The 14,720-nt window shown below is 43.6% G+C and overlaps 1 long non-coding RNA gene across 2 annotated transcripts in view; it reads left to right on the top strand.

Annotated features, from left to right (window-relative positions):
• The first annotated feature begins 931 nt into the window (after positions 1-931).
• The window catches only part of LOC125912409 (uncharacterized), a 35,685-nt gene continuing 21,896 nt past the window's right edge, over positions 932-14,720 (top strand). Inside the window, exons 1-4 of one of the 2 annotated variants that reach the window (XR_007454710.1) lie at positions 932-1,975; positions 2,262-2,380; positions 7,383-7,523; positions 7,987-8,129. This is a non-coding gene — a long non-coding RNA (uncharacterized LOC125912409). The remainder of the gene's footprint in view (positions 1,976-2,261; positions 2,381-7,382; positions 7,524-7,986; positions 8,130-14,720) is intronic. The other variant, XR_007454709.1, reaches the window with a different exon arrangement.

The following is a 14,720-nucleotide window of genomic DNA, read 5'->3' as shown; positions in this document are numbered from 1 at the left end:
CAACTGAGGACTTAAAAAACACCTCTGAGAAAGGTACTATTATTATATACCCATTACATAGAAGAAACTGAGGAACAGAGTTTGAATACTTGACTATCGTTTATGTATAACAAAATAGAAACGGCGTTATATTTGGGTACTTGAAAAAGTTACATTTTGCAGGCATGTAAACATTTATTAATTTTGATGCTGTACAGTTTACAGCCAGTTTTTTTTCTAAGTCTGAAACCTTTTTTATAGGTCCTTAGGAATTGTGCCTATAATGCCTTGTTCACGTCCCTGCGGGAAGAAACCTCTGTGAGCTGAGACATGAGCTTTACATAACAATGAGAGAAGGAACTGCGATCTAGCAGATGGTTGTGCTGGCTCACTGTCATGCAAAACATGACACCACTAATGGAGGAGCTCCCAAATTGAATCCTTGGCGGAAGCTTAAAAAAAAATACAGATTCTTAGGCCAAGTTTCTCTGTGTGCTCAAGGCCCCATCCCCAGCCCTACCTCCCTCCTACTGGTCTGTTAGGTCTAATCCACCACCCCCTATTTTTATTCTGTCAAATGGCAAAACAAAAACAATTTAGTAATGAATATGACGTCCTTCATTTAAGGGAAAACAATCCATGGGTTGGGGGAGTACAGCACTCACACGAGCAGTGGAGCCCTCTTGCAGAGGGATATTTGGGCAAGAGCCAGTGGAAGAGGCAACAAGAAACAGCATGATTGGCTAGAAGATGAGAATTTCCTTATAAGGCTAGCAGGTCCTGTTTTGTAGGGTAAGGTGAGCTAGCCAAATCAGAGTTGGTGCTCTGATTGGTGTATGTTAGGTTTCCTTGGCAGTGAGGTGTTTCCTGTAAATGCAGGCTGACTTAGGTTTTAGATCTGTGACCTGGGACAGGGCACTGTGGGGTGGCCTCCATTTTGTGGGTTTCAATACATGAATTGGCTTTGTCACTACAGAGTGCTATGTAGACATAGCTTCAAATCACCATTCTGTCAGGATTACTGCCCTCGAGTCCCTGCACCAGAATTCCTGGAGAGGGCTTTAGAGTCTCTCCCCTCCCCTGACTTCACTCTGCTTGTAAAGTCAACGTGTCCTCCCCCTTGGCTCACCCCTCGGCCTCGATTTCTCCCTGATTCAACTTCCCTGTCTCCTCTGGGCCCACTCCCTCCCCATTGCCTCATCTGCTGCTCTGTCTTGATGGGCTGGTTCTCTACCCTTTGCCTGCAGACTTGCTGGGGACCCACCTTCTCTTGTTTCCAGCTGGACCTGGACCAGAATTGTGAGGCAGTTTCTCTGGTGGTGAAATACTTCATATCAGGTGCAAATTATGGTCACCCCTGAATAGCTGCCCTCAATAGGCCTTACCCATGCATGCGTCTGTTACGGGAATTCATCAATGTTTTCAGGTTTCATCCAATCATCCCCTTCTGACATTATGAAATAAATCTCCGAGGCAGGTAGGCACGGCAGCAGTTTTGATTGAAGGAAGGAGTTTGGGGGCAGGTGGGAGGAGGGCAGACGCAGCAGGAAAATGAAAGTAATATTTACTGAACATTTGTTTGGAGCATTTAAATATCGAAGGAAGGAGATCTCAGCATACTAAGTCATAAGTACTCACAACAAGCCTGTGAGGACAATGTTGTTATTCTTGTCACACAAATAAAGATACTGGGACTTAAAGAATTTAACTATTTTGTCTCAGGTCAGACTATCAATAGGAAACAGAACCAGGACTAGAATCCACACTTTGGAATTGGCCCCAAAGCCCATTGCTCTATGAGGTCATAATTCCTGAGACTACTAGATGACTACTTTTTAGCCTTCCCAGATGATCCCTTGTGTCTAGAATCCCCCAGCTGAACTTTAAGGAGGCTGAACCCTGCCTCCGCTGGGCTTCACTTTAGAACATCCTTGCTTTCTGGCTCCACAAAGCCCAAGGAAAGACTTTTCCCTTTGAAGTACTGCTTCTCTCTCAGGTGATTTGAAACATTCGAGGCAAAGCACGAGCGTTTGCCTGGTTCATAAGCACAAGTCCCCGAGAACCTGCAGAGATCACGTGGTGCAGTGAAAAGCTGGCGCATGCCCATAGAGGCGCGGCTTCTGCCACCAGCCGGCTCTACCCAGCTTCAGCGGCTCTGAGCTTTATAGGCCCCTGCAGTTGGCTGCCCAAGTCTTGTATGGATCTGCTTTTTAATGCTTCTAATTGGGCTTTTCGATTTTATAAGGTTGCATTTGACAGGAAAACTCATTTCTGTTCTTTAGAGAAGGTTGGTTGTGTGGAGCCTTTCGTGTATCAGGAAAACTTTTACACTCCAGAGTCGTCTCTGACCAAATGAAAATCACGGAGGAGACAGAAGATTTTAAATGAGAGGAAACGAAGGGTGAGTCAAACAGTAACACTAGACTGGGCTCTTGCTTTTAGCAGATAATCTCCAATAATCCACATAAAGCAAGAATAAAATGCCACAGTTTTGAAATGCCCTGAGGTTCTTGCTTTAATCCTTCTTTCCTTAAAAAAGTTATCTGCTCCATATGTACATGCCACTTCCTACCATCCCCCACTCCCTCCACACCACTCCCTCCCCAGAGCTGAGAGATTCATTTATTCAAGGATTTATTTAGTGTCAATCCACAGCCCATCTGCCTTGCACCAAAAAAAAAAAAAAAAAAATTAAAAAGCAAAATATGCTCCCTTTCTGTTCTTTCAACACAGGAATGAACACCCTTCCCCCACACTCCTCACTCACTCACTCACTTGCCTCCTTTTTCAGTTATTCTGTGTGTAAAGCAAAGAAATTCTTTTCTTCACTTATCCTTCCTAAACTTACCAAATCTAGGCTTTGTTCCTAGGCCTCTAAAATCACTCCTCCAGAAACACAAGTTTTTGAGGAGTGAGGTTAGACGGAAGTTGGTATTTTGTCAATCAGTCTGTTTGAGAGCTTTTTACACTTGTAAAGTCCTTTCAAAAGTCTATGATTCTGGATAAACATCTGGATGCAGGCTGCCTGAGGGGGGCTCAGGAAACTTCATTTTACCTTTCTTTTCCATGAATATTGGTAAGAAGTTTTGCAAAAAGATGACCATAACACTGACAGCAACACTAAGTGGTGACTAAAACAAGAAAATGGATAAATGTTACATGCAGAGGCTGAAGGTGAAGTCCGTGAAATTAGTGATTTTGATAAAACCAAAGAGCCAGTCTCCACAGTTGCTTTTCTCTCTGCTTTTTCTAAATCCACCAGAGGTTGCTTCTCCTAGTCACATTTTCTTTCCTGTGACATCTGGAGACCTGGGGTACTGAATTCAGACAGCAGATCATGAACAAACCAGTAAGCACCTGCTGTAAGAAACAGAACATGCTTCTCGCACAGCATCCGTGGGACAGAGGAAAAGCTTTTGCTTTCACTGCAGGTGGATTAGAGGCAGTGATTGGGGACGGGGTAGAGGGACTGCTGTTTTGTCAGGACCTAGAGACACTCACAAGACTTGTGAATTTTAAACAGGTTGCCCGACCTGACCTCACTTTGATTCGGGGGAACTTACCCATCTAGGACCATTAGAGACTTTTCATTATTCTAAGGTTCCAAGAGAAAAGGTGTTATGGACGCCTGAGAGTTGCTTATATGTGAAAGCAAATGCAATATCAGGAGAGAGGCTGGGAAAGAGGCTTGGGGTATGTGAGCCTTTGGATAAGAGAGAACAGAATGGTCAGTATCTGGCTGGCCACCAGCCAAAGGACCATCAGCACCAGTGATTCCCAGAAGGCTGGTTTAAAATGCACATGCCCCAGATGGACTGACCCAGAGTCCTTGGGGGTGGGCCCAGCACTCCAGAGTTTCCCTAGCTTTTCGGGCCTTTCTGATGCACACTGCAGTTTGAAAATCATTGCTTTAAAAACCATTGGAGGAGTGCCTGACTGGCTCTCAGGGTGGTGAGTTTGAGACCCATGTTGGGTGTAGAGATTACTTAAAATTTTTTTTAAAGTTTATTTATTTTTGAGAGAGAGAGAGAGTGAGAGGAGCATGCAGGGGAGGGGCAGAAAGAGAGGGAGAGAGAGAATCCCAAGCAGGCTCCTCACTGTCAGTGAGGAGCCAGGTGTGGGGTTCGAACTCATGAACTGTGAGATCAAGACCTGAGCCTAAGTCAGATGCTTAACTGACTAAGCCACCCAGGTGCCCCCCCACCAAGTTTTTTTTTTTTATTATTATAGAAACAAAAGAAATAAAAAAAAAAAACTGGAGCCAATCTTACCTGTCACAACTTAGAGGTAGATACAGATGATCACTCATTGATTCTAACAAATGAACATATACTTAACTGTAGCTTGTTTCATGTGGGTGCCTAGATAGCAGCTAGCCAGGACCATTGGGGCCCCTATTCAGCAGAAAGTGGCCACATGGAGACTGCAGATTCTGACCAGTCCCTCTTAACATCTCTCCTTCTTCATCTCCTTTACCTCCCTTCTTTCGTTTGTATATTGTAAAATGTATAAACTCACTGTATTGCCATTACTTTTCTCGACGTTGCCACTTTCTAAGAACTGTGGAATGCTGACTTTAAGGGCAATACAGCTTGACTCATTGGAATAGATTAAATGTGGGGACAGTTGGCTGAGGCTACCTTCTCTGCTTGGTGAGAGGAAAAGACATTTGAGAAGGTGGGTTCTAGCTGGATCTTGAGTGCTAGGCAGGCTTTTAGCATTTTAGGATCAGTTTCTAGAACCGAGATAGAAAAGCCTAGACATGGGAGTTGGGCGTGTGGGGTACAATGGAAGACAGAAAATCCAATGGGTCTCTCAGACTCAGATTGGAGAAGATGAGTTGAATACAGAAAGGATCTTACCAAAGGGGCACCTGGGTGGCTCAGTTGGTTAAGCATCTGACTTCAGCTCAGGTCATGATCTCACAGTTCAGGAGTTTGAACCCTGCATCAGGCTCTCTGCTGTCATGCAGAGCCTGCTTCAGATCTTCTGTCCCCCTCTCTCTCTGCCCCTCCCCTACTCACATTCTCTCTCTCTCTCTCTCTCTCTCAAAAATAAATAAAACATTAAAAAAGAGAGAGAGAAAGAATCTTACCAATTATCTTCATTGATCAATATCAATCATCTTCATTGATCACCATGAGCTGGGTACCTTACTTATTACGTCCCATTTCATAACAATCCTACAAGGTGGAATTCTACTTTACAAATATATAAAGTGAAGCACAAAGAGACCACATTTGTATGGATCTGAACTGAAATATTTCTACGTCTGGCTCCAAAGTCCATGCTCTTTCTTTGTACCAACTTTCTCCGTTGACCTTGAGTGACAGGATAATTATGGCTGGCGGTCACATCCAGTACTTCCTATGTGCCAGGAACTGCACAAAGCACTTTATATCCATCAGCTCATTTACTCTTTACAATAAGCCTATGAGTTAAGTATTCTTGTTACCACTTACAGATAAGGAACTGAAGCCCAGAGAAAATTAGCAAATACAGAGCCAGGTTTTAACCTAGGACTCTGATTCTGGAACCCAGGCTCTTAATCATACTGTGAGATTGTGTCTGTTGTGGAAAAGTTTCTGAGCTGGGGTCCCAGAATCCTGGTACCATATACTAATACTTTTCCTGGATGAAGCCAGTAACAGATCAGGGAATTGTTCTTTCTTCCCTTAAGTCCTCAGCCTTTCCTGTATCCTCCTTGTTCCTCCCTGTCCCAAACACACAACTGTGCTGCATTTGTTTAACAGACAATGTACATTGGAACTCGTTGAGCTCAAGAAACTAGCTGTCTCCCCTACCTGAGTAGGGTCTTTGGCAATGGCGATGGCCCCCTAAGTTCCCCTGACAGGGACAAAAGATTGTTCTTGCAGTGCTAATGCCTGGGAAGACACCCTGATTATGAAACCTCTGGTCAACCATGTTTAAAAAAAACATCTCATACTAGTCTTTCTTTGGTTTAGAAGGTACTTCAGTTCTATCAGGGGTGTCTATACACAACTGAGAAAACATTAGTACAAGTTCACAGTTTTTAGTACAAGTTCAACTAAAAGCATTTATTGAGCACTTATTTTATATCAAGCACAAGGAATATTGAAGGGCTTGGGGGATATTTTCCATGTAGAGTGGCCAACCCAATCCAAGTTTTTTGGGACTGTCTTGGTTTTATAACTGAAAGTCCTAAGCCCCAGAAAAACCTTCAGTCCTGGGCAAACCAGGATGGTTGGTCGTTCTAACAGATGACCTACATAGGGTCTCTGTCCTCAAAGAGCTCACTGTCCAGAGATGATGTAGGAAAACACATAAAGTAATCATGACAATGTAAAGATTTAGGCACAGGGTTTCATTAAGGAGGAAATGGCAACTTGATGTATTTACTGGGCCCATTAATTCTGTAATACAGAAATAGTTTTGGGGCGCCTGGCTGGCTCCGTGGAGTGGGCAACCCTTAATCTCAGGGTTGTGAGTTCAAGTCCCATGTTGGGTGAAGAGATTACTTAAAAATAAAATCTTTTAAAAAAATAAAAGAAAGAATTTCCATTCATTATAACCTCTGGGCATTAGCTCATTAATGGATTGCACTGTGAAATGGAAATTATGATGGAACTAATAATTCAAGCAAAGTTTTGGTTTTGTCTAAAATGAACTATTTTCCCCTGTAAGGAATTCTCCCTTCACTCTGTTGGTGATCCAATCTTCATGGGTTTTTTTTGCTACAATATTTACTGAGTGCATCTAGACATTGTCTCTACCAGTGCTGTCCAATAGAAATATAATACAGATCATGTATGTAATATAAAATTTTCCATTAACCATGTTTAAAAAAAGTAAAAAGGAACAGTTAACATTAATTTTAGTAATATATTAAACCAACATATTAAAATGTTATTATTTAAAAATTTTTGAATGTTTATTTTTGAGAGAGAGACAGAGTGTAAGCAGGGGAAGGGCAGAGAGAGAGGGAGGTACAGAATCTGAAGCAGGCTCTGAGCTGTCAGCACAAAGCCTGATGCAGAGCTTAAGCTCACAAACAGTGAGATCCTGAGCCGAAGTCGGACACTTAACCAACTGAGCCACCCAAGCACTCCTAAAATGTTATTATTTTAATATGTGATCAATGTTAAAATTATTGAGGGTTTTTTTGTTTTTTTTGTTTTGTAACTAAGCCTTCAAAATTCAGCCTAGACATACTTCAAAGGCTCAGTAGCCAGAATTGACTAGTGGTTATAGTAGTTACAGTTTGTGGTGCCACACAGCCAAGTGTAGAATAGAAACAGTTAGTTTGCTAATTCAAGTCAAAACTCTGACTAAATTAATAGACTATTTTGAAGGAAAGTACTCACTTCTGCATACATTTTTGACTCATCAATAATCTGGATTATCCTGCCACTTGTCCCTAGGTTTAAACTGAGCTGAACATGAATTCTAAGTAAAGAAGAAGGCTGTGAGCTTGAAACTGTGTGCTCTTTCTTAACCATGGGAGCCCTGCTGAGCACATTGGGAAATGGCCATTCTTAGGCCTGGTTTCACAACATCACCAGGTATTTCCAGTTATCTCAAAGGGGTATCATGAAGTTTGCAAAGCAAAATATAATTTAAATTCTTGGATATATAAAAAGCAATTATTGTATGTGCCTCATGGTATGTGCTTGATGGGAAGGGGGAATTGTGAAACCCAGCAGACAGCGAATTGATGTTGTAATCCCCAAAAGGCTGCAAAACACAAACAAAAATAATGTGACAGAGATGACAAAGCCAGTATGAAAACAACATTGAGCTGGGGTTTAGAAAACCCAGACCTCCCTCAGCATGCTCTGCCAAATGACTTATCTGTCCAATAATGCTGAATGAACTTTCCATCTTTCTCTCTGTCAAATTTTTTACTCCCCCCACCTTTTGTTTGCTATAAGCAGTTCTGCTATTTTTCTTCATTGACTCTCAAAATGGCTGCCCCCTTACTCTTTTTATTTTTCTTTCTTTGTTCGTTTTGCAAACATTTACTAGGTCTTCCTATGTTTCCAGCATTGAGCGAGGCTGTGGAATTGGGGAAGGAATCACAAAAATGCTCACGATCTAGAGGCTGAGCTGGAGAAACAAACAAAAGTGCTGCAGACTGATCATTTCTGGAAGCAAGTTCTGCATAAAGGGTAAGGGTACAGAACTGTGAAGTCAGTTCTGTTCTGCGTCTGGCTAGGTATGGGTTAGTCCGAGCGGGGATGACTCTACAGTGGTATTATTTGACCCAGTTGGAGGGTAGGGCAGAGACAGAGGAAGCCACTCAATGCAAACAGGCTGGGTCAGGGAGCAAATGTGTTGAACTTTTATGAACTTTCATTGTCAGTTAGCATCTCAGCAGCTTGTGGTTAGACTGGAATTGGACCAGGACCCAGAAGGGCATCAGAAGCAGGCAGGACAGGAATGACTCTGGATGAGAAGCAACTTTTATTGACTTTAACACAGTTTTCTCCAGGGTTGGCCTTGACCTGCCATTCAAAGTAACATCAGTGACACCTCTCACACCATTCCTTCCTCCCTTTTATTTATTCATCAAATAATGTTGAACACTTACTAGATTCCAGGTGTAGGCTGGTGCTAAGAGCAGGAAAATGAATATGAACAATCTCTTACGCTGGGGTGCAGGTGAGGGAGTCACTCAGAGGCACGTGTGTTAGGATGTGGTGTCTGCACTGATAAAGACAAATGTGGAAAATGGGGAAAGTCCCCTACTCAGTACCTTGGAGTTCAGGAGCCAGAGCGCTGGCAAATGGAACATCACCCCACTGCTCCCCTGAGTTCTCAGAAATATTCAAGAGGGCTTTTGACTTCCACAGGTCATGGGAATTGGGGACGTGTATAAGGCAGACACTGTACAATTTCACCTGGATTTTGAGGGCAAAGGAGAGCCCTAGCTGGCATCCAGTCCTGGGAGGGAAGCTATGACTGGAAGCAAGTGATCTCAACGTCCTCACTTTGGGGGCAATGGTGTGTGTGTGTGTGTGTGTGTGTGCATGCATGTGTGTGCAAGAGCTGGGTAAGCACTCTCAGAGTGGTGCCACTGTCTGTTCCCTGACTCCTGAATCACAGCTTTTGTTGGAACCAGATTGTCCTTAGCCATCCTTTCTGCTTTTTTCAAAATCCTTTCTTTAACGACTGAGAAGTCTGGCATAGAAAGAAGTGCAATGTGTCCTCAAATACTGTGACTGGACTCCATATTTCCTGACTCCCCATGTCCCTATTGCCATCATGCTGCCTTTCTGACCAACTTTGTGAACAAATAGGGGAGCACAGTCATAGACACAGGAAGACCATATCCAAGCCCACTCTGAGCAAGTTTGGGCAGCACTGGGCCAGGCCTTCTGCTCTGTCAGCATGCCCTGAGCAATTACTTAAAGCTCCACTTCTTTCTGGCTGGAGAGCCTTGTCTGTCTTGTTCAGGGCTGCGTCCCAGCACCTGGCAGTTAGGGGCTACTCTGTCACTATTGAGTGATGGATGGGATGTAACTTCATTTAGTTCCAGTCATACAAACCCACACTAAAGCCTCAAGAAACTCTGGGCTCCTTCCCACCGTCAGCAGCAGCTGCCATAGTGACAATAATGCCCTGCATTCAGATGGCCATTTGCTATTTCCAAACCATTTCACTTGCTTGGCCACATTCAATCTCAAGTATCCCTTCAGGGTGAGCATTTGCCTGAGAGTAAAGGAAGCCTGAAAAGTTGTAACCTATTCTTTGGTACTTTCAGTTAGGCCCACAAAGCCTGAAAAACCAACAAATTACTGTATGTTATATAGACTGTGGGGGGAATTGCATAGTTTGCCAGAGTTTAATGTGGATTCTTAAACGTATGGCATTAAAGAGGCTGTTCCTTTTCTAGGTACATTTAGCCCAATCTTAGGGGCACTTGGTGAGCACAAACGCAGGTTTCTTATAAGCCTTTTGGTTTGGGAATGCAAAGAAATTTTAGGCCAATACAGGCTTGAGTTCACGCCTTCCTCACATCTGACCGGAAGCTCCCTGAGGGGAAGGACCACATCTGTGATCAACTCTGCAATCCAAGACCTAGCAATCTCGATGGATGGATGGATGGATGGATGGATGCTTGAATGGGTGGAAGGAAAGACTGGTGACACTTTACAGCATCTTCCCACTCCAGAGAAGTTTTGAGTCCTCCCTTTTTCGCCATTCCAGTTGATTTCTTCACATGAGAGAGTTGTGATGGGCAGACAAAAAGGAGTGCATTAGTTGATTTAGAGAACAGTTAAAAAGGCTAGACAGCAGGGAGTTCCCCATAGGGAATTTCTCCACAGAGAGAAAGAAACTAGAGGAAAAGTAATGTTAAAAATACGCATGTTTGTGGGACATCTGGGTGGCTCCTTCGGTTAGGCATCTGACTCCTCAGTTTGGCTCGAGTCATGATGTCACAGTGGTGGGGTTGAGCCCCGAGTTGGGTTCTGTGCTGACACCATATAGCCTGTTTAGGATTCTCTCGCTCCCTCTCTCTCTCTCTCTGCCTCTGCCTTTGTCTCTCAGACTCTCTCTCTCAAAATAAATAAATTTTAAAAAAGAAAGAAAAAAGATTCAGGACCCTGTGGGATTATTTAAAAAATCATTCTTTTTAAAAAAACTTACTTTATTGAAAAGGCATTTCATGCTCTTGGTATAACATTCAAACCATACAAAAGGGGATATAGTGAAAACTGATTTTTCTCTCCCCTATCTTTCAATTACCGTAGTTCCCTTCCCAAGAACTACTCACTCTCCAACACTAGGGGTATATGTGTGAGGGATAACCTCGGCCTGTCCCACCCCCCAACACACACACACACACACACACACACACACACACAAGGTCGGGGAGTCCCCACAGGGGAAGGGACAGAGAGGAAGAAGAGGATGGAGGCCATGGAATGAATGGCATCTGCCCCTCCTGGCTCCCTCTGGAGACAGGAAGTTAGAGACCAAGGTGATGTAACTACGGGAGAGGGGAGAGACGCTGAGTGAGACCCTGGAGCCCAGCCCCACTGCATCGGGGGTGGGGGCGGGGGTCCCTTCCTCCTCCTCACTGCAGTAAAGTCCACCCAATCTGTCACTGGCACTGGGAGCTTTGGGAACATCCAGAGTCCACTCCCATTGGCACTTTTCTGATTGGCTGGGAGTCACCTCTGTGGGACACAAGAGGAGGAAGAAGGCTAAGGCAGCCTGGTAATAGTAGCTGACCACTTGGGTGTGAGACATGTCCCCTCTGGGGACATTTTGGGGGTGTGGACTGAGGTCACACTTTTAAATGAATGGAGGCAATCAAGCAATACACATAAACCTAAACCTAAACCTAAATGTGCTACTGGGCTACATGAGTTACAGCTCAGCCCTGCATGAGAACTCCTCAGAGGGAAACAGCTTGGGCTGGCCCAGTATTCGTCTCCCTGGAGGCTGGTGAAAGTAGAGGATACTGGAAAAACAATGAAGAAAGAAGTCTTGCTCAATGCCCAGATTGTACGTAGCTTAAAGGGGAGAAATGCCTGACCTCTATGGTTGGCAGCAGAAAATGTCCTGTGAATGACATTGGTTACTGCTGTTTTAGTCAGCCTGGAAGAAGCCCTCAAGATGATTTTATCTAGATCTCTGCCACTCATAGAGGAAAAGCTGTGGCCCAGTGACATGCCCAAGGTCACACGGTCAGTACACGTGTCACCTGGCTGGAGACCCATCTGGCTGGCAGGTGGAGGATCCATCCCACTTGGTCCCAGCCTGGCCAGAGCAGTTCCCCACAGCCCTGTTAGTGCTTGTCTGCATGTTCATTGTCTCTGAGTTCTAGGGCTGGAAAATCAGGTTTTTCAAGTCTAAAAACCCCACAACCTATTCTTCATTTCCCCAATAGTGCCTCAGAGGCCTCAGGAAATAGACTTATGATAACTAAACTCTGCTGAGGTTGATTTGTAATCAAGGAAGCTAATAATTTACAAGGGGGACTTATTCTATTCCAGAATCTCTTTACCTGGTAGTAGGCTTGCTTGTGAAATCAAAAACATAATAGGATAGCCAGAGAATGATATAGCAGGAAGAATATATCTAGTAAACTTTATTCAATATTGGGGCTGGAAAATGTTATCCTTGGCTTAATACAAAGAGCTGCATCTTGGGATTGAATTTTAGTTCTGACATTGTTAGCTGTGTGACTTTGGACAAGTTGTTTAACCCCTCTGAGATTTCACTTCTCTGTAAGTCTGAAGGGAATCACTACCAAATATAGTCTCTTTCTCTTGGATGGTGTGGGATGCACTGAGATTTGGCTTCTCAAATGTTATTACGTGGGCTGTCATTTTTCACCAGTCCTTTGTTGGGTGAAAAAGGACAATGTAGAGGGTTTCCATCATGTTCAATTCATTGAAATATGGAATGTTAAAATGTCCTTTATTTCGTCAAATGATGGTGATGAGAGATCATTTTTTAAAAAATGTTTTTACTGGGGTGCCTGGGTGGTTCAGTCAGTTAACTGTCCAACTCTTGGTTTCGGCTCACGTGATGAGTACATGGGTTCGAGTCCTGCCGTTGGGCTCTGCACTGACAGTGTGGAGCCTGCTTGTGATTCTCTTTCTCCTGTCTCTGCCCCTCCCCCACTCATATTCTCTCTCTCTCTCTCTCTCTCTATCTCAAAATAAATAAACTTAAAAAATGTTTTTACTTAGCTATCTAAGAAGTCAGTCTCTTAATCTAGTTACTTGGGACTTGTACCTACATAGGCAGAAGTATTTTGATTAAACAACTCCAGTGAAATAAAAAGGTGTGCCCTCTTTTGCATTCAGGTCTTCTATTTAGTTAGTGGTTTCAGTTAATTTAGGAATAAAAATGGAAATTTCTAAAACAAAATTGTATGTCCATGCTTCATTCTTTCATACCTGTCATTTGTCTCAAGAGAGAATGTTAGCATTTGGTGGTATCCAGGTTTTGGTGACATTTTCTTCCCCATCTGCCTACCACATCAACCTTCGTACTTCGTAGCCCTCCTTTGAATCCTCCAGTGTCTAGTGACTTAGATTATATAAGACCTTTAATGAGGGTGCAGATATTATGACTGAATCTGTTGAAGTTTCTAGCTCAGGTTGGGAGGTTTGTCCAGCAGGTAGAAATAGGAAGAGGGGAGCTCAGAGCCAGGACAGTAGTGTCACTCTGCTTAAGGGCCAGTAACTTCTAGAACCATCAGAAGGGGTGGATGAGGCTGCTGAGGAAGACTTCAGTCTGTGGCTTTATATGAAGAGAAAAGAAAAGAGGAAAAAGAGTGAGAAGGAGGGAGAGAGGGAGGGAGGGAGGAAGGAAGGAAGGGAGGGAGAAAGGAAGGCCAGAAGAGGGTGAGAGGTGGAGATTATTATTTGAGCCAGGCAAGCTCTTCAAATAAAAAATCCATATGGCCCTCTGGAGAAAACAAAACAAAACAAACAGTTAAACTATGGGATCTAGATTGTGAGGGACACCTGTTGTGTTTAGAGACAGAGCTATTTAAATAGCAGCACCCCAGGCACCACTTCAAGTTCACACAAGCTGTTATTTCGCTCTGAAAACAGGCATGGGGAAGGGAGAAGGAAAAAGAGCCTGGGTGAACTAACTAAACCCAAGGTTGGGTTAGATGAAGGGCATATCTGGCTGCTACTTTAAGCCTCAGGTAACTGTAACTCAGTAAGAGAACCCTGGGGTAGGGACCCTCACTCTACCCCTTGTCCTTGTTAGATAGTTACCTGGTTCCATTCTAAACCAGCCAGCAAAAACCAAGATTTTCATCTCATTCACAAACTTGCAAGTTTTTTTTTTATACTTTTATTTGCAACCTATAGCTGTAGACTGTAATTATTTTCACTCTTGTGGATCTTTTCATGTAAATCAGGAGAGGTTGAAAACCCAAGTATGGCCTTTCTGGAAGCTTTCTGGCTGCCTCCTCCTTGGAACAGTTGGGGAGACGTGTTACCAGAATATCTGAGGGTGTTTGCAAACATGGGTCTGGGAAGATGAGCTAAAGGGGGAGGAGATATTTCTTTGTTGATTCTCTTTTTGTTTTTAGTTGTTTTTTTTTTTAATGTTTATTTATTTATTTAGACAGAGAGAAAATCCCAGGCAGACTCCCCACTCAGCACCAAGCCTGACCTGGGGCCCAATCTTAAAGCGGTGAAATCATGACCTGAGCTGAAATCAAGAGTCACATGCTTAACTGACTAAGTAACACAGGTGCCCCTCTTTGCTCACTCTTAAAGGATGTAGGCCCATACTTTTGTCCTGGAGGTAAGACTGTGCATGAATGCTAGGAAGATAGGGAGATAGCCTCACCCTCATATGTCATAGCAATGTTTGGAAAATCTTGGTGATATTTGGTGGTGGTGGTGATGTTTGTGGTGGGGCAGGGAGTTTCAGCCACTGGCATACACAGAACACTGGGTTAGCTCCAGCTGTGTGTTCAAAGGACACGAAAGTTTAGACTACCATCATCTTTTTTTCTGGAGTTGATCATGCATGTCTCTGCCTGAGTCTGCATTCAGTAGCATCAAATTGGTGAGTTTGAAGTTGGCCATGGCAGGAGTATTTACACACCATAAATCAACAAGTGCCACAAATCCAGGCTTTTGTTTTTCCCCAAAGATGCCATCTGTCAGCACAGCCTACTGGCTTCCATTCCTGTGCCCCTTCATTGACCTCCTTCCATAGCTACAGTGGGCCTTCAACAGCTACAGCTGAGATTGTTGTCACCATCCAAT

Source organism: Panthera uncia, assembly GCF_023721935.1.
Source record: "Panthera uncia isolate 11264 chromosome C1 unlocalized genomic scaffold, Puncia_PCG_1.0 HiC_scaffold_4, whole genome shotgun sequence".
Taxonomy (NCBI): domain Eukaryota; kingdom Metazoa; phylum Chordata; class Mammalia; order Carnivora; family Felidae; genus Panthera; species Panthera uncia.
The sequence above is the reverse complement of the archived record's forward strand: the minus strand, read 5'-3'. Positions and strand labels throughout refer to the sequence as shown.